This window comes from Passer domesticus, chromosome 7, assembly GCF_036417665.1.
Source record: "Passer domesticus isolate bPasDom1 chromosome 7, bPasDom1.hap1, whole genome shotgun sequence".
In the NCBI taxonomy this organism is placed as follows: domain Eukaryota; kingdom Metazoa; phylum Chordata; class Aves; order Passeriformes; family Passeridae; genus Passer; species Passer domesticus.
This window is the reverse complement of record NC_087480.1, coordinates 7194578-7214034: the sequence shown is the minus strand read 5'-3', so window position 1 is coordinate 7214034 and position 19457 is coordinate 7194578. Positions and strand designations below refer to the sequence as shown.

Sequence of the window (19457 nt, the reverse complement as noted above, 5' to 3'; positions counted from 1 at the left end):
CTGCATTTATTTTCCATACTGTATTCAACTCCTCTTATGTCATTGAGATAAGCAGTCAGGAGATATGTGTTTTCCAAAATGATGTCCTCATTCATCATTTCTTCCTCGCTGCTCAGCCTGATTACATTTAATTCAAGAAGAAAGAAGCCTTGCCTGGGCCCACTGAGCATATAAGGTTAAAAAAGCAATACAAATGAAGCAACAGCTTCCTGGAGAAATGGCTACAGAACACAAAATAACAGCATCCCTTATCAGCACTGGTGCTGTGTATTTTCCTCCTCATTTTCAGAGAAAACTCACTGCACAAATGACCCATTCATCAAGATCAGCAGGTACAACTCTGCTTTAAACACATATGCACAAAAGCTACCACCCTCCCCATTAATAGGGAACAAGCTTTGAGCATTAATTTCATCTGGTATTTGTGCAAAGCTTAATTACAAGTAGAGATAGGAGAGCAAAAGCTTGCTGCAGCCTGAACCATTTCCAGTGGCACTTGGCTTAGGGAGAAATATCTTTTGTTTCTACAACTTCTCCTCTGTCGCAGTATTTGGCTGCTCCAGGATGCAGCAGGGAGAAATAATGCCAAAATGTGTCTGTGCACAATGTGAGCAGCAGCTTCCTAAGCCTGATGGAAGATTCATTGTGACTTTGCACACTCACCCTCTCTGTGGCAGCCTGGGGTGCAGGGTCTGGGTGCTTGGAGCCTCCTCAGTGAGCAGAGGGGGACTGGCAGAGTGAGAGGCAGCCCTGCTGAAATGCTTGCTCATCTTCTGCAGGGATGCAGCCACTGTGAGCTGCTCTTCCCCAGCCTGTGCCAGCCCTGAGCCAGGAGCCAGCTCTGCCCTGGGTCCCAGTCCTGCACTCTCCAGGTGCCAGCATGGCTGCTGCTCGTTCCCACATTGCTCAGTGGCCAAGGTGATGCTGTTGGGAAGAGCTGTGTGGTGCAGACAGGGGCTTGGCTCAGCGTGGGAGTCTCACATGATGGGAATGGGCACTGCAGGTCCTGGCTCTGGAGGGGCAGTAACAACCCCCCAGACCCACTCCCCCAGACAAGCTGGGTTGGCTGCTCCATAGCCAGACTGGCACTCTTGTGTTTGTAGAAGGAATTTCCCACTAGGAAAGGTGGTTTGCATATTCACTCTAATCAGACTTCAAAGAAATGCCAAAGGAGCCAGGGAAATGAAACACGTACTGAGCCAGCCAAACAGGCAAATAAACACAGGGGAAAAAAAAGCCAGAGCCTCTGACCAAATGAACCCAGACCAGCTCTGGATTTAAAATGAAAATTGAAAAGGACTTAAAGAGATGGGTTGCTTCCAAGCATGTCCAGAGGGCAGCAGATCCACAGCTCCAAGCTCTGCCCCACAGCACCAGTGCAGGTGTGCAGCACCTCCAGGGCAGCACAGCTGCTCATCCCACCCTCCAAGGAGCAAAGGGCTGTGCATGCACGGGGGTCCCAGCCACCACTGACTCTCCAGGGCTTAACGTGTTGGTTTGTTCCCAGAGAAGTTGATGTTTGCTGTAGAAAAATCTTAAATAAATAGCTAGCTGGGATGTCCTGGGTTTCCCAAAGCTCCCCTCCCAACACTGTGACACAGCCAACACTTGGTGCCAGCTGCATCACTGAGTTTTGTGATGTTTTTTCTCAGAGTGCCCCATGAATGCTTTTGAAAGACATCCTCAAAGGAACAGTGGCATGGAATTCCCACTGAGGCAGCTCTGAAGGATAATTCCTCCATTTTTTCTCTCTCCCTCAGTATGGCTCAAGCTCTGGCCAAGCTGTTCATAGGCTTAGGGTTTCACTCAGCAGCCAAGGCCCCCACTGGAAATAGTTACAAAGGCAGGCCAGGGCCTGTCTCTCCCTTGGCCTGGGCCAAGCAAGCCCATGTTTACCCTGCCCTGGCAGAGGAACCCTGGGCACAAGGACGGGGCAGTGCAGCTGCTGGCACTGCTGCCCTGTGTGACAGCCTGGGAAAGCAAGGGATGGAAGTTCTATTATCCCTCTGAAGCTACAAAAACAGGCAAAATGTAATTATAATCACCCAAACTGGAGTTCTGCCAGGACATCAGGGCTAATGGTCTTGTTCTTGCAAGAAGTGCCATGGGATTTTTCTAATGATCACAAGTGGTCAGGACCTCAGTTTCACATCTCATTTGGAAGATAATGAAGAACTCTCCCATTTATTTATGGTCCAAAGGGAGGTAAGGACAAATTGACTGTGTCAAAGGGCAGGAGGACTTAGAGATGCAGATTCTTTTGCTCAAGATATCACTGGGAGCTCTGACAGCCAGGAGGGATAGCAGAGGGAAAACAAGAAGCAAGGAAGAAGTGTGTGTGATTTCATATGACTCCTGTTAGTGTTTCAACTTTTTCTGAATCTGCTGTGACTCCAGTGACATTGCTGAAAGGAAGGTGAATCTTTTTTCATGTGAGTTATTCCCGCTGTAAAATATATTTGGAGGGAATGAGTTTATAAAGCTATCTTTGAGATAATTGGCAAGGATACTCCACTCTCCCATGAAGGTTATGAGTGGGTTACAAGAGGGTCCTCACTTTAAACTCAGAGCAATGAGAAATTAATAGATCCTGCAGTGTCAGTCCCAAGGCAGAGGATCGTGATAAACTGGAAACAGGCAGAGAGACTCTTTTTAAGTTATGAAGCGAGAGAAGAGAGACGTATCAAACTCCTGGGAGTTACACGAATTCAGGCTGATACATCTGCCAAGCACGAGCGTGGTGATTGCCAATAAAAGGTCAGTGCAATTGGAGAGGACAAATATTGCCTTATCCTCTGAGAAGGAGAAGCATGACATCCCCAGAGACCCTGCCTGTTGCTTCCCTGGAACAGGGAGCTCTGCCCGGGGAAGTTGCACCAAAATCAGCATACACAAGTGCTGCCTTTAAAGTGAAAGCTGCTGTGACACTGAGAATGATTTCCCTCTTTCCAGCTCTGATTATTTCCATACCTAAAACCTTTGTAGAGCCCCTCTTTTTCTGCTCTGAGCACAAGAAAAAGCGACCATAACCGAGAAAGCTGGAGAAAAGGGTTTGGACAAGAGGAAGAATTAGAAAAGGCTGTTCTGGAAGGTCATTATGTGGGTATTGGCTGTTGTATAGATGGAGCTGCTGGAGTGGAGAAAGAACTGGCTGTGATATTGATGAGAATGAGTGGTTAAATGAGAGCAGTTTGGGTTGCAAAATATAGACTGCCACTGAGATCAGCACTGGAATCAGTTTAATTAATTTATATGATCAATAACCTGGAAGGGTGAAGGCACAGACCAGCAATGCAATTTGCTCTTGGTACAAAACAATCACAAAGGAGCCATCAAAAGGTGGGATGATGCTCTCAGCTTGGACTGGGACAAGGTGCATACAAAGAACACATGAAATGCTGGCAGGGCAGCAACCAGAGTCAGGATCTGTCTCAGTGATCTCACACGGCAAAACAGAGACAATTAATGAGCAAAGCTCAGCCCTCAAACACAGCACTTGGGTGCAGGGTGCATGAAAGGCACATTGCAAGGCTGTGCTATGTCAGAAAAAGGGGGGAAAGATGGGCTGGTGTCAGCAGGGAAATGGGCAAATCCTGCAGCTATGCAGACTTTGATTTTTTCATACAGGGAAGAGTACAAATGACACATCAAAGGTAAAAAGAACTCACATTTAGACAAGTTTGCATGGAGAGGTGAAGATGAGCTGCCCCAGGATCTGGCACAGCAGCTGGGAGACTGACCTGTGAGGACAGGGATTCCCAAAAGATGTGATGGACAGAGCACGGTGCTGGTGGAGGAGAAGGAGGGAGAACTGAGCTTCATGCTCCTCCTTTGTGCCCAAGAACATCCAATTTCAGCCTTGAGGTGAGCAGCACACAGTGTGAGGTTAAAGCATCAGCATCAGGGCTGCCTCTGGCTACACCACAGCAGAGCCCTGCAGAGATGGGAGTTGCTGGTTAGGCAGATTCCTCAAAAGAAGTTGGATAAAACAAGTTTGGTTTTTTTGGTGTTTTTTTTTTTTTCCTTGGTTCCTCACCCCCTGGAGGGGAAAGCCCATCTTTCCCTGACCCTGCAAGAGCCACATGCACTTCTCTCCTGCCTGCAGCCCTGCATGAGCCCTGCAGGGCTGAAACCCACCCCAGAGCCACCTGAGCTCTGCAGGGATGCTGCAGAGACCCTCTCACCACTGGGCTGGCAGAGGGGACCACGTCTCAGCCGTGGGCATGGTGACACTCATGAGGGTCCTGTCTCTGGAGCAAAGGAAAGGGAGAGAGCATACAGGAGTGTAAGCACAGAAATGCCAGTCCCTGGGGAGAGAGGCTGAGAATTCCCCTGTGTTTGCTGATCTGCAAACCTTGTCAGAGGCTTTCGATTCTCTCGGAGCAGAGGAAGAAAGAGACAGATGCTGAGATAATTACTACCCTGGCAGAGAACTTATTCTTGTATCCAGAAGGAGAATTACAGCCTCACAGCTGTCTTCAGGATAGAGTGAAAGCGTTTTCTCCATGGTACATTGCAATGGCAATTAATTTTCTTGATAAGCTTAAACTAACCTTTATTTTAAAAAGGAAGATAACTTGTTGTGTGAAGCATCTTCTAATCTGGCATTTACCAAGGGCAATGGGATAGTAATTTGAAAAGCAATTAAAGACACCTTTTTTTTAAGCTTTCCAGTGCCTTTTTCAGGTGCTGCAGAGCCCATGGCCCCTCTTGCTCAGGATGACTCAGTGCTTCTCCTTCTACAGCATATTTCCAAATGTGCAAAGCCCAGACTTTGGCACCAAACTTTGGTGTGCAGACTCTCTAAAATAAGCAACAATTTATCCTCTAGGTTTGATCAGAATGTTGGACCATTTTCTTGCCTAGTAGGCATGTGAAACCAGGAAAGTTCTCCTAAAATATTAGTTGGAAGGCATTTTTAAAGTGTTCCAGTCTTTCAACAGATGGTGATAAAATGTTAAATTCTGAGAGCTGTCCCCCTGATCCAAGTGCTCTCTTCCAGTTTTTATAGAAGACCTTTTCCCTGGATTAACATTGCTAAAGTGCTTTGAAGAGAAAGAATGCCACATAAATGCTCAGCAGTGTTCTGTTATAGTAAATAATCCCTTTATCTGAATGGAAACAATATCTGGATAACTTTAAATAATGCATTCTATATTTTTAATCAACATAATCCTTATAGTAATACACATGTAATTATTGCCAAGAACATGAGAATAGCTCATTCTGAACTAAAATGGAGGAGGCAGCAACAGGCTGAGAGGTACAGTTCATGGAAAAACTGTCAGCTTGGTCTTGGTGGTGCTTTGCTTATGAAGAGTTTAGTCAGGATTCAGCAAACAAATGTGACTAGCCCTAAAATCAAAGCAAGCATTCCCACAAGAGCACTGAGGTGGAGATATTTGGGTCCAACACTATGCACGTAACAACACATCTGCATCTAGGAGTGGGGAGGAGGAAGGGCTCAGACAAGTTACCCCAGGAGCAACTGCTAGGCCTGAAAGCATTGTTTATTTAAAAGTTTTCTTACCATCGTGTCTTTGACGTGTAGCACACAGAGCAACATAATAAAATACCTCCAATCCCTCCTAATTGTTTTGTGGGATGACCTGTCAAAGCATAATTAGATCATTCCATGCATTGTTGTTATGGGGAAGCTTTGTGATCCTTGAATGTCAAGCTGCCACGGAGATAACCTAACCTTTGAAACAGCAGTGTGTTAAAACCAGGAGTTATTTATTATTGGCAAAGCTCTTTACACGACGTTAGTGCAGAAGCACTGTAAGGGAAAGGCAGACCAAAAACTAAAAGCTTAATAACGACCATATGCAGTAATAATTACAAACGTGCAGCAAAATGGGATCTGACAATGTGGGCTCTGTACCAGTCAGCTGTACTGCAGAGAGCTTCAGAAGCCCTTGTGGTGCATCCTACTGCACCCTGACCCATCTCTTTCAATATTGGATCCTTTGTACTGCTCCAGCATGATACCTTGGTGCTTCAGATCTCCAAAAACTATACTGCTGGATTTTAGATGAACATGGAAAGTCTGGATAAGGCTGCTTACCAGAGGGAACTAGGTTACAATATTGCTTTAGGCAGAGAGACCCATGGGAAAAGAAGTTATTTTATATAAATAACTCCTCCAAAAGTGTAAGGTGGGCCTGGGATGAATTGATAAGTGAAAACAAATTGCATGCAAAAAGAGATTTTAACAGCTAAAAATACCTAGGAGTCAAATCAGCCAGCGAAGGGGCCATGGTGGGGGAGACTGATGCACACTTAAGGAAGCACACACCAAAGACAGATCCCAGCCACACCATCCCACTTCCCAGACAATCTGCCTGTGTCCCTGTGCCTACACCACACAGCTGCCTTCCTCCAACACATCCACTCCCTCCTTAACCTTCAGTTTATAAATGAAATGAGACAGCCCTGAAAAGCTCCACGGGGCAGTTTCTCAGCGCTCTGATCACCCTCGAGCCTCTCCTGGAACATTTTGCAGGTTTTCTCTGTCCTCTGTGAAGCGTGGACGCCCGAGATGAGCACAGCACCCAGCAGCTGTGCACCAGTGCCAAACCTGGAGGTAATGCAACCTCCCCACTCCCACTGCCTGCTATACTTAGCCACAGATCCAGGGAATCTTACTGGTCTTTCAGCTGCAGCCACAAGTGGGAACTCATATGCATTTCGTTTTCCACAACCCCTTTCCTGGTTTTCTCTTTCCTGAGACAGCCTCCTCCTCCTTTCCAGAGACAGTCTCCAGACCTACATTCCTTGTTTTTAAGTGCTTGACATTGTATTTGCATGTCTTCAAATGCATATTTACCTGTTTGTCCTTGGCTTAGTGAGCTCCCAGGTTGTCTGTTGGTGATCCTCTATTTGTTTACCTCATTACCAATCTTCAAATCACTTGGGAACCTTATCAGTCCTTTCAGAATATTTTTTCTCCATACTGTAGATAAAAACATTGCAAAAAAAAGCTTAGGAACAGGAGCTGATCTTTAGAAATAAGAAATTAGAGAAACAACTTTTCTTTTTTATGTTGGCTGGTCACTCTTTAAACCATTTAATGTGTTCCCTAATGACTAAATATCATTCCTGATTGATACTTAGAATTTGCAAAATCATAAATGCTTACAGAACTCAACGTATACTAGGTCAATACTATTGCTTTTATTGATCCCAGGAATAATCTAATGAGAAAACAAAATCACGTTAATGTTCTCACAGCCCTGCATTGACTGATACAAATTATCTCACCTTCCTTCAGCACTTTATTCACCAGAATCTGCCTCTCATTGCTCTCTGACTGCAAATGTCAGCTCCAGTCCATGTCACTCACCTCCCCTGGACACTGGACAGATGAAGGTTTTCTCCAGGCTCTTCAAATCGTCCCTGATTTTAAGATTAATCATTTCTGTCCAGCCGAATGAATCAGGACATTTTGGAGAAAATTGCAAAATACAATTTTTACAAAATTGCAATTTTAGAACCCTCCATCAGAGCGAGATGTAATTTCCACACATCCCAGCTCCTCCAGTATAATCTTACCCTGTGGAAACCAGGAGTGCCACATTGAAGATATCTGTGTGAAAATATCTCTCCTGAGTTTGGATCAGCACAATAACATCACAACAGCCTCTGGTGGTCCTTCTTACACTGCAGAATTAAGCAGCCAGTCATGCAATGGTCTCATGAAAGTTGCCCTGGCAGAGACCCTGCACCATCTCACTGCCTGCCTGTTTCTCACAGAACAGCCTTTGACCATTTCCTAGAAAAGAAGTCCCTCAAGATTTAATCAGTGATGGTTATTTGACAGGAAATCAGTTCAACATTAATAGGATGAGTATCAGACATAGGATTGTTATTACAATTGTCAAAATGGTTTTGCTAATTGACAGAGAATATAGGACAAAGTTTTATCTTCCCTTCTACCATGTCATCCCAAAGAAGTTAACAAAATAAAAAATGAAAGAGCACAGGTTTTTATCAGAGCTTCCCAAACTTTCTTTTTTTTATGAAGGTAAGCCATCATGATGAGTTTGGCTGGGCTAGTTAATTTTCTTCATAGTAGCTGGTATGGGGCTGTGCTTTGGATTTGTCCTGGTGGCAGGGTTGATAATACAGGCATGCCTTAGTTATTGCTGAACTGTGGGAATGTACAAGAAATTGGAAGAAGATGCAGCCAGGACTGTTGACCCAAGGGATATTCCATACCCTGAGATGTCAAACTCAGCAATAAAACTGGGGCAAGGTCACCAGAAGGGTTGCCAACCAATTGGTGAGCAATTGTTTTCATTTGTGTTACTTGTCCTTCTTGGTGTTTATTTCTCTCTCTCTTTGTTATTTTCCTTTTCGCTACAATTTTTGTTACTATTATCATCACCATTATTATTATTATTATATTTAAATTATTTAGCTGTTCTCATGTCAACCCCTTCCAATTCTCTCCCCACCATCCTGCTGGAGGGCTGAGTGAGCAGCTGTGTGGTGCTTAGCAATTTTTAATAGGAACAGTCATTACCAGCCAGTTCAAAGGCTGTGCTGAGTCCCTGACACTTACAGCTACAAGAGATGCCAAGTAACTTCTTGGCCAAGCACAATAAGTCTGGTTTAATGCAAGACTCATTGGAGGGACCCATCCTCTCCCTGGGATTTCCAGAGCAGACCAAACTATCAAGAGGTGGCAGAAAAGCCCAGGCATTTCTCACCCTTACCCACCTATTGAAAAGGGTTTCCAGACAGCTCACAGCAAGTCATGCTGTGTTCTCACATCCCTCGTATGTTGCATTCCTTCTAAACTTCAGTTTGCACAGGGTCAGCGGCTTTGTTTGCCTCTTGTGACACTTGGGTGTACGTGACCTAGGAGATGATCAGCAGCTGGTGTTTCTCTTGCCCTTTGCACATGAAGCAACAAGGCTACGACTTTGTGCCATGATTTTCATCCAGGAGGTTATTGATATTTATAGCAGTGATATAGCAGATCATTTGGACATGGAAAAGGGACAGGAAATCAATTAGCATCAATAGATGTCTCCAGACTGTTAACTTGCTCATACAAATACCAACGACCTACCTCTCCACACCCTGTGGTGCTCAGGAGGGGAACAGACCCTGACCGTCCTCCAAAGGGGTTCAGAAATCAGGAGGAAACACAGATGGGAACTTCTGGAAGAAAACAGCAATTTCTTTGCACACACTGAGGAGTGTGACGGCCTCACTAAGCACTGAGCAGAACTAACAAAGCACCAGCAGAATAACAACAGCACAAAACCACTAAAACAGAGCCATAAAAGCGGCATTATCGATTCACGTGGCAAGCACAGCTTTCCTCCCTCCCTTCTGCTCGGTCAGGGCTGCACACAGCAGGCAAGGCACAGCACCACACCTGGCTCTTGCAGCCCCACTGCAACCAAACTCGCTGCAGCCACTGTCCTGTGCTGAACCTCAGGCCCAGAAAAGGCAAAATTTCCTGGAACCCAGAATCATGAGCTAAAAGTCTTGTATGACAAAGGGGAAGGCTGTGAAGGTGTTGGATCTCTGCTACACAGGCACTGGGAGATGCTAAAGATCCCTGGATGCCATCATATTGCACACTGTGGGTATGACAGACACGTGGTCACCTTTGCTGCCGTGGCATGGCAGTGCTTTACCCCCAGACACTCCAAGAGGATTTTTGATTGAAAATATTCCAATCTGTGGGAGTAGGGGGGCGAGATATACTGCCTGGAGATAAATCTAGTCTTTCTAGAAGCTGTAAATCCCTGCAGCTAAGCTCGGGGAGCTGCAAAAATCAAACCACCGAGGAGCTGAGTGATATAATATGAAACCAGCTCCTTCTGAGTATCACTTGAGAGTGAGAACACTCTCACTGGAGCTCGGCATAGATGGAGGACCCTGGTCCATATGAGAGGGAGAAGGACAGCAGAGCAAGCCAACAACACCCCCATGCTGAGACACCATAGATGTCACTGGGCAGTGCCAGCACCCCAAGCTGGAAGGAGTATGGACAGTCTGAGTATGGTCAAGGGCTCTCTCCTCTATGGGGGCACCCAGCAGCTGGGACAATTTGGGTCTCACTTCCAGCCAGGGGTTTGCACCTTAGAAAGTCGCTCCCTGCTTCTCCAAGGCTCTTTCTTTTGCGAGCAAAACTCCTCCTCTTAGGTGAGGCACCTCACAGCCCCCGTGGGAAAGCCCATGCTTACACATCCTCACGAAATCCCTCTCCACTTGGGAGCCAAGACAGAGCTCAGCAGGAGCCTTGGCAAGAGCCAGGCGTGTGCTGCTGCGCTCCGCGCTGCCGGGCTTCCCCGGAGGAGAGATGAATCCATCCCACGGGCTGAGTCACGCTGGAGACACGGCATGTCTGCTGATTCCTGCCTTGCCTCTTGCTCTCCAAAGCCCTTGAGAGATCCCAGTCACACTCAGCCTCCTAGGTGTAGGCAGTGGCACGGAGCCACACTGCTTGGTCTGAAGCAAAAAGAGGGCTGAGTCCTGGCTGGAGTACAGCTGGTGGGTGTGCAGGGGCACCGTGCTGCTCTGCACACACCAAGCTGCTCAGGGAGGGAGGGGGTGTTCCTTTTTCCTGAGCTTTTTAAGGCCACAGTGGTCCTGGCATCACCACCGAGTGCTGGGGCTTGCACCCATCCCACTCCTGCTCCCCTCCCTGCAGGCACTGCATCCACACACTTCAGACAGGCTGCTCTCCAAAGCCCTCTGAAAATGTGCTGCAGCCACCTGTCCTCAAACTAGTAGGCTTTGAAAAAAAATAATAAAAAAATTTAAAAAATTTAAAAATTAAGGAAAGATCTTCTTGCAAACATCTGAAGGATACTGTGTTGCCCAGGACCAAAACCCTTACCATGGTTTCCTTCCTCCACCAAGCCCCTTCAGGGCTGTACAACCCCCTCCAAACTGAGCATCTCATCACCCCGAGCATGTGGTGATTCACCAGCCCGAGCACACGCAAGGCAATTCTGCATATGTCTGCTGTTCCTGTCAATCTGTCTCCTTGTGTGCTGACAGAGAGAGGGAGAGAGAGCAGAGATCTCTGACAGTGGGCAGATTAATAATACATTTAATTTCTCCATGCATCATGAGGAAGAGGAAGAGCCATAATTCAAGAGCCTCCCTGAGAGCTTTGAGAATTCCTCACAATAGGAGACAAGAGCAGGAAAGGTGCTTTTGTGCTTCAACTCCTTAAAGCTAGTGGCAATCTGTATTTTAATGTAACATTTAAAAGGCACAGAACGAACTGTGTGTACTATAAATATAAAGTGAAAATATTAAACCAGTTGATACAACCAGGACATCATTTTTCATAAGCTCTCAGGATCAGGAGATAGCAGCAAAATGTGGGTCTCTGTGACATTGATGGCTCCTCAATATCTCTAAGGATGAGTGTTTTGAACATCCATAAGGAATCCAAATCAGAGCACTACTCCATGGGGAAACACCATGGCAGTGAGAGCAAGGCTGCTCTGTGACACCACAGAAGGTCTGGTTGCCCTGCACTGTCCTTTACATGCAGATGCATCTGCTTGGAAAATGAAACATGAGCTTTGTTTAAGGAGAAGTGATAGGTCTACACAGCCAAGGTGGAAACCTGGCAATGCCAGCAGTGATTGGCATTATTTCAAAGCTTGCAGGAGCATGGCAGCCCCTGCCTGCCTGTGCAGTGCCCTCTCCTGCCTTTCCCACCAGCCAGGTGCTCCCTGAGGCCTCCAGCTTTCCCTTCCAAGATGGGTTTCTGCCCCATCTCCTCTTTACCTTCTAAAGTTTCCACAGTGCCTGGATAAAAACATGAGGCAGCAAGAGTGCACAATGCATTTGTTGTCTGCTTTAACACCGGCATTTCCATTTTGGAAGAGGAAATTGTCATTTAAAAACCCAAAGCTATTTCTTACAGTGCTTTTATACATATACCTCGCTTATACATTCACCTACTTTCAAACAAAGGGAAAAAGAAGATGAGATTTTCTGATACTGGAGTTACTTTACATATCTGACAGGTAGGTACAAAACAGGGAGATAATGAAGGCATGTTGGTGTGTATTCATCAGAAACACACATGGAAAGGCACAGGCTGAGACAGGTAATTTATGTCTCTTTCTTCACAGTTGCCTTTTTTTTTAACATCAGGAAGAGAAAAATGTAGAGAAATCAGAATAAAAATTAGCATTAGATGTCTGCATTTCAGAGTACAGATCTGAGCAGGTCTCCCCAAGGGTGCCAGCCCTGCAAGGTCCTGGTTTCCTCAGGGCTGTGCAAACCTGAGCAAAACCAGCAAACTAGAACAAAACCCCAAAATAAAATATGCAGACAGGGATAAGTTGGGAAAAGCTGAGCTCCTGGCTTGGCTCAGAGGCCCTCAAGCTAACTTGACTGAGAAACTGTCTTTTCAAACACAGTTTGGCTGAGAGGCTGAGCAGAGCAGTATGAAGAGCACCCTTGTCTTTCCTAAAGGCCAGCTACTCACCTGAGACCACAGACACTGTCCATATAAGTACTAAAATAATTCTTCTTTTCAAAAGTCATTTTTTCATGAAAATGACAGCACAGGACAATGCTCCTCCCAATCAGCAGCCAAGCCAAGCCAGGTGCCTCCCAAAGACAAGCCTGCAGCAGGTGTCCTTGTGAGACAGCCCGAGTCCTTACGGTGTCACACAGAAACCAGATGCCCTAATGACAGTGAAAAACAATTTAAAAGAAACTGAATTTAGGTAAGAGTATAACCCCCAGTTTCCAATCTGCCTTCATTATCAAGAACTCTTATGATCCTGACAGCATTATGCAGTTTCATATACGCTTATGTTAGACACTGTTAGGTCATTGTTTGAGTCACTAGAGCTGCTGTTCCATCAGCATTTCAATTATAAAACTCCTTTGCAGAGATTAGTAACACAGCTCATGCTTTAAGCCAAGAAGCAATTTTTTCCCCCTTAAAATTTCATTAAAGTCTGCTGATATAGCAAAAAGCACAGTAACTTTCTTGTAGTTTCAGATACTACTTCTACACTCTCTCACTGTAAAGAAATTTTGCTCCAGGCAATTAGTTCTTTGCTGGGACTGGTCCTCCCTGCCCTCTAACATTCCATAGTTAACACAGCCCAGACACCACTGCAGTGAGTCTCTGCAGCAGCAATTCTTGCACTGTAGCAATGCTATAGCCTCTACAGCAGACCTGCATGCCTGTGTTATTCTCAACACTGACCATGTCTCATGCTGGATATAGCCCAGTAAAACATCACATTAAGCCTTAATTCTGCAAATGTATGCATGTTTATAGACCTGAGGCACACTGGGGAGCTGCATGGGTCCAACCTGCCAGCCCAGAGCACATTGGAGCATTGCATTCCCTGGCTGCTTTCCATCAAAGGAATGGTGACAGACTGTGAGCAAAACACATTGCCACACCACTTCAGCCCATTATTCCAACCAGGCAGCACTGTGATTTACTACCCACACTGTGCTCAAAGCAAGGGAAAGAAAACACCATTTGTGAGAAAGATCACTCTAGCAAGTTGTGAAAGCTGTGTCAGGGAATCACCTCCCAGGCTGCCCCCATGATCCCTTCTTCCCAAAGCCTCCTCCAACACAGGCCAGGCTTCTGGGGGGCCACCTCCACCCTGGTCCAGAAACAGGCAGCAGCAGGAACTGGGTTAGAGCCTAATCTCATCCAACATGTGTGGGTAGCTCTTTACAGAACCCCCAAACTCAGGGAGATGCCACAAGCATTATTTCCAAACTCTACTGCTTTGCACTAAAGGGCTGCTGTTCCTTAAAGAAATACCTGTGCCTCTTCCAAACCAAATTTGTCACGTGGATTTGTAATATTGTTCCAATTTTCATGTTTTCCTTCACACCTGTGTCTTCTCTCCCTCCAAGTCCTTTCCTGGGCTTCAGTAAGCCAAGCAGCAGGATTGCAGAAACAATCATATTTATCTGAAAAGAAATTGAATCATAATGTTACAGGATTTCTGTCTGTAAGCATCCAGTTCTCAGTTTCAGCATATTTTGTCTAGCTTTGCCTTAATGGTCAATAGAAATGTTCCCTAAGACCTTGACAGGATAAAAGAAAACTTGTTAACATAATAAGAACATCTCAGGGATTGAATTTCAAAGTCACCAAGGGCTTTCTGCTCCTTCCAAGCTGCCTCAGAGCCTTAGCCCCGAGTGCTGATGGCAAAGATTGAATCTCATTCTCCCAACAGGGTCCTGGAGGACTTTGTTCCAGGGCACATACATTAGAAATTCTCATTATTAGGTGAAAAGATGACTACATATGCACAAAAATACACCTGCTCCTGTTATTAGAAAAACTCTACAAAGCATGGCATGCAAGGAGGTTGCAGATGGGTCGGAGCCAGTCTGTTCTTCCAGGTAACAAGGGATAGCACAAGAGGAAATGGCCTCAGGTTACACCAAGGGAGGTATAGATTGGATGTTAGGAAAAGTTCTTCACTGAAAGAGCAGTCAGGCATTGGAGGAGGCTGCCCACTGTCCCTGGAAGTGTCAAAAATCCTGCAGATGTACTGCTTAGGGACTTGGTTTAGTGGTGGGCCTGACAGCGTTAGGTTAAATATTGGGCTCAATGACGTTACGGGTTTTTTCCAACATTAATGATTCTGTGATTCTAAGATGCTAATTCCAGGATAGGGAATTTAAGCTTACCTTTTGCTAGCTGTTTCACACAGACTCCTAGAAAAGAGCCATACACCTCCAGAGGGTGGCCTGAAAAATCCCATCACCACAGCCCTCCCTCCTGATGTCCACGTGAGCTCCTAAGCAACACGAGCGCAGGCAAAGGATGCTGAGCACCAAGACCACAAAATTCCCTTTTTGCTTAATGACAAGCCTAAAGCAGAGAGCCAGCAGCTCCATCAGGGTTTGCCACAGCGCAGCTCAGTGTCCTGGAAGGCTGACATGGGACACAGCCAGCTCAGCAGTGTCACTCACAGTCCGACCAGCTCCACAGCCTGTGCGCAGCAATCCAGCCCAGCTTTAGAAAAGACAAAACCACGCCATTAAATCACAACCTGAGCGTGCTTTAAAAAGTACAGTAGCTGGTTTTTTGGTTAATTAAACTATTAAATTATGCTGGAAAATAAACATTTGGAAGTTTTGAGCAAGACAAAGCCATGAATGCTAAGAACTCCCCAACTTAGCGTGATTGATTGCACAAACAAACCATATGTATTGGAGAAGTGTTACAGAAAAACATCGCTTTCATCAAATCTTAAGTGAACAGTTGTAGAGTGGGGAGGGGGAAATTAATTAATTACAACCTGAAACATTTTACTGATTGAATCCATGACCCCAGCACTTGTAAGGTCATCAAATGATAGATTAGTGCTGCACGGAGTATCACAAATGGCATTTGCGCTGGGAAGCTCATTATATGAGATGTCAGGTCATGTAAATCATAGGAAACAAATACAAACATCCATCAGAAAAATGCAGATAGTCATTACAGGCAGCAGAGAGGAGTTGAATTATTATGCAAAATTTATTTTGACTATTAAAATACAAAGAGGTGACACAAAATTGTCCTTTAAGCAAACATAAACTACAAGTACTCTGACAGGAGGTTTTGTTTATAAATGTTTCATGTCTTCAGTATTCCATGTCTGTAAACATTACTTTAAAAACAAAGAAATGGGAGAAAACCAGAAAAAATATGAAATCAGCGATCCAGTGTTTGGGTCTTCAGAGCTTTTTTTAATTCAAGAGAGAGCTATTCTCTCCACATCTGAATAATCAATGCAAGATAGGGAGAAATAGACTGTAATTATTGCATGTGAGTCATTTGTTACAGATTCTGTCTGCTCCAAGAAAGCAGAAGCATGCACTGCTTCTTGACAAGTAATTTTTAAATTTTTTTTTAAGGGAGATGCACTAAACAATTTGGCAGAAATATGTGGGTGCTCAAGAAGAGAAAACCGAGCAGCAGGAGATACTAAACCAGGGGGGCACTCTCCAAATGGCCCAACAGGAGCCCAGCCACCTGTTCCCAACACCATCCATGACTCCAAGACATGGACTGGCTTCTGCTGGAGTTCATTTCCTTACTCATTAAAGTGAACCCTTGGATGTTCTCCCTATTTCTTGCTAATTTTCTTGGTGAAGCCCAATTCATACCTGGTAACAGAAGAGATTATTTTTGGTTTGGATTAGGAAAGTAAGCACTCTTAAGTCCAGATACAGCAGCTAAGCACTCAAGCCATAACTAACATGGATAATTTCGAAGCACTGTAAATTACACCCAAAGTATAGTTTCCCCATTTTGAATGCACATAAAAATCTCTTTTTCATTTTGAAAAGCTTGGTGACTCAGTATTCAAAGGACACTATTTTACAAAAATATCATGGAGAACACCAGGGTGTTGGAGGGGACTTTTGGGAGCTTTCAATCTGAATTTCTTGGTTGATTCTATAAAAGATAAAATCAGGGCTGGCAGGTTCTGTTGGGTCATGTTTTCAGTGCTGAAAGCCCTCAAAGGTACATCTGAGTCCCCTAGACTGGTTTGGAAAATCTCAGCACATCTTCCTGAGTGAAGCAGGCTCCTTCCAACAGCCTCAGGATTATGTCTAATGAGTCACATCTCCTCTTAGTCTTGTTCCATTTCTCACTATTGTAAATCACTCTAATCTCATTTTATGAGCACTGCATAAGAAGGCAGGCACTGAAAATTACAAATAATAGGTCAAACTGTGATTTGTGAACAGCGAATGCAATATCCCTTCCATTACCTGGAAGTTGTTTGTATGATGGAAAGGAAGAACTGGACCTCACAATGAAACAGAATAAAGCAGATATATTGGATCTTTTACCATCTTAAAAAATGTTTACAGAGTTACTAATGTAAGACTGATTGATACCATCTGCACAGTTCCTGTGCTGCTGCTGTGTGGTGGGATGAATTAGTATGCTCTGAACTTTCCTTGGGTAACAAGCCATGAGTGCCCGAGCACTGCCAATCTCAGTACATTCAGTGCTGCCAGTATAAATTGCTCAGTCCCTTTGCCACCAGACAAATGGAGTGCAATTCCAGTAAAATAAATACAATTCCAGCACTGAAAGAAATTGCATCTGCTGGTGATGCCTTTTCTACTGATGTACAAAGGAGGTCGTGACAAGGAGCTAAACACAGTTGTTAAAGATGCAGTGAGCAGTTCTTCAATTCACCCAGAGACAGAAAAGAAAAATAATGCTGTGGGATCCAGTTCCTCCTGGCCTCATTTTTGAAAATCATTGGCTACAGCTTTTGCAGGGAATCTTGCTAGCACCTGGGAAAGCCCTTGGCCTGGTGGGCAACAAGCCCAACAAGCCTGAGGCAGCACCTGCAGGTATGGTCCTGCAGAAATGCTGAGAAAATCAGAATGGTACAACAGAAATGGGAAAGTTTGAGGTGGGGGATATTTAAAATCAGCTGTTGTGCCATTTTGTATCAGGAAAGGCTGCTGTCCTTGTTAGAGCTGGTGACCTTGAAACACCATGGACCCTGCTAAGTGTGGCTGACTGGGCAAAACATTTCCAACCTCCAAAGAAGGGCAGGTTCCTGGAGGTCTGGTTACATGCTGGATGTTTTAATTGCCAGACCTACAGCTGAATCCCCCCATGCAGGACCACGGCAGGGAGTGCTTGTGCCTCAGGGTAGTGTTTAGGATTAAGTCTCCAAGAGAGCAGATAGTGTGATCTTTCCTCTGGGAAGCATAGCAAAGCCTTTCCTGGGGAGCCAGCACAGCCCCAGCTCCCCCTGTACCCCCAGCATCCCCCAGCACCCCCCAGCACCCCGTGGCTCAGCTCTGGCACAGACATCCCTGCACACCTGCCATGCTCACCTCGGGGCTGTGGAGTGTCTTCACGCTACGTCATGGTGTGCCTTAATATATAATCCTAAAAGAGCTCACCTGGTGACATCTTTATCTTGAAAGCAGCAGCAGCAGCCGGTGTGTGTGCTATTTTCAGCCTTGCAGGCTTGTTTTGAGCATCTCTCCTGCTGTTTCTTGAGTTGAAGCCCCAGACGAGTTCATCCCAAAGGGAAAACGGCGCAGTCCCAGGTGAGCACACGGGAATGTGCTCAGAGCAGGGAAGGAGCCCACTGGTCTGTCCTGACTCACTCCCAAACACCAGCTGGGAGACAGGACCCCCAGCAGCTTGCCCTGGTCCCTGTCTTTGGACAGGCAGGGGTTGTACTGGTTTATGGTGGGGAAAATGCCAGGCTTGGAACCGGAGGCACTGTGCCCCCACCCTCTCCTCTTGCCTCAGACAGGCACTAGTGATAAACTATCATTGTATCATTTTAAATAGGGGAGGTTTATTAGAATCCCCCGTAAATCAGGCCTGAAATTACCACTGTGGATTTGCAATAAGCCTGAGCCCTGCTGAACAGCTCATACAGCTTCTGCTTGAAATTCCTATTTTAAAACCACTTTTGCAACTCCCCCATGAAGGCAGCTCGATTTGTAGCTGTGCACCAGGACGCAGCAGGGCCCGCCAAGCTGGGAGAGGCTCTTTCCCTTTAATGACAGCCATCTGCAGGTTCCTATAACTTAGCAATGTTCCCAGCCATGATTTATGGAGGGTGCTTAGCTTTACGGTACAATCTTTACTATTTTACAGGGTTCCTTTTTTCCTCAGTTAAATGTTGTTTTCTGAATAATTCCAAGCTGCCAGTAGGTTTACAGAGGAGAAAACTGGAATGAATCTCTCCTTGCTTTTATTTACTCCTATTTGAGTACTGTGTTTCTGCATCCATTTTGGAGATTTACAATGGTATTAAGGTTGCTTCCCTCATCCTCATTTTATGGATTTCTGCTGCAATCATTTTGAAAACCAGAAAGCTGACAGGAAAATTAGGAAATTAGATATCATGTTCCTGTTCCTTCCAGTGCCCTGATGAAGAAGGGGAGAAGAAAAATCAACTGAAGGCATAATAAATAACAGCATATATCCCAGCATCCCCTCACTGATGCTGGCACCTCCTCTGGGCATCCCACTGCATCCCATCCCAGCAGCACTGCCCTGACCCCATGAACACTGGGCTGTACCTGCAGCTGTTGAGGCAGCAGTCATCCAAGTGCCAAGTTCACAGGCTAATTGCTCATCTAATTTTAATTGCTAGTGGTGGCCCACGGAGCACCAGCTCCCTGTGCTGAAGTTATCTCAGTCTATTGTTCAAGTTTATTGAAAATAATTGCCCCAGAAAGAGAAAAATATTGGTGGTGACCATCAGCTCTGAGGACACTGGGGTGGTGGTCATGTATTTCAGGTCATATATTTATCTTATATGACCTGAAACACATCTCCATCAGCACCAACACCTGAGGGCAGAGGGGTCTCATGAGCTTATGGAGGACAGCAGACAGAGGCCCTCCTGCAGCTCCCTGCACACAGGAGTTGCACTAGTTTGCTCCAGCATCACCAGCTGTCCAGAAAAACAACCTCTAAA

At 45.4% G+C, this 19457-nt stretch overlaps 1 long non-coding RNA gene across 1 annotated transcript in view; it reads right to left on the bottom strand.

The window, feature by feature from the left end:
- Nucleotides 1–19457, bottom strand: part of LOC135304355 (uncharacterized) — a 71487-nt gene that overhangs the window by 16225 nt on the left and 35805 nt on the right. Inside the window, exons 20-25 of the long non-coding RNA XR_010365761.1 lie at nt 17917–18901; nt 13796–16143; nt 12482–12684; nt 6830–6955; nt 5531–5609; nt 3741–3934 (exon numbers count right to left, since the gene is read on the bottom strand). This is a non-coding gene — a long non-coding RNA (uncharacterized LOC135304355). The remainder of the gene's footprint in view (nt 1–3740; nt 3935–5530; nt 5610–6829; nt 6956–12481; nt 12685–13795; nt 16144–17916; nt 18902–19457) is intronic.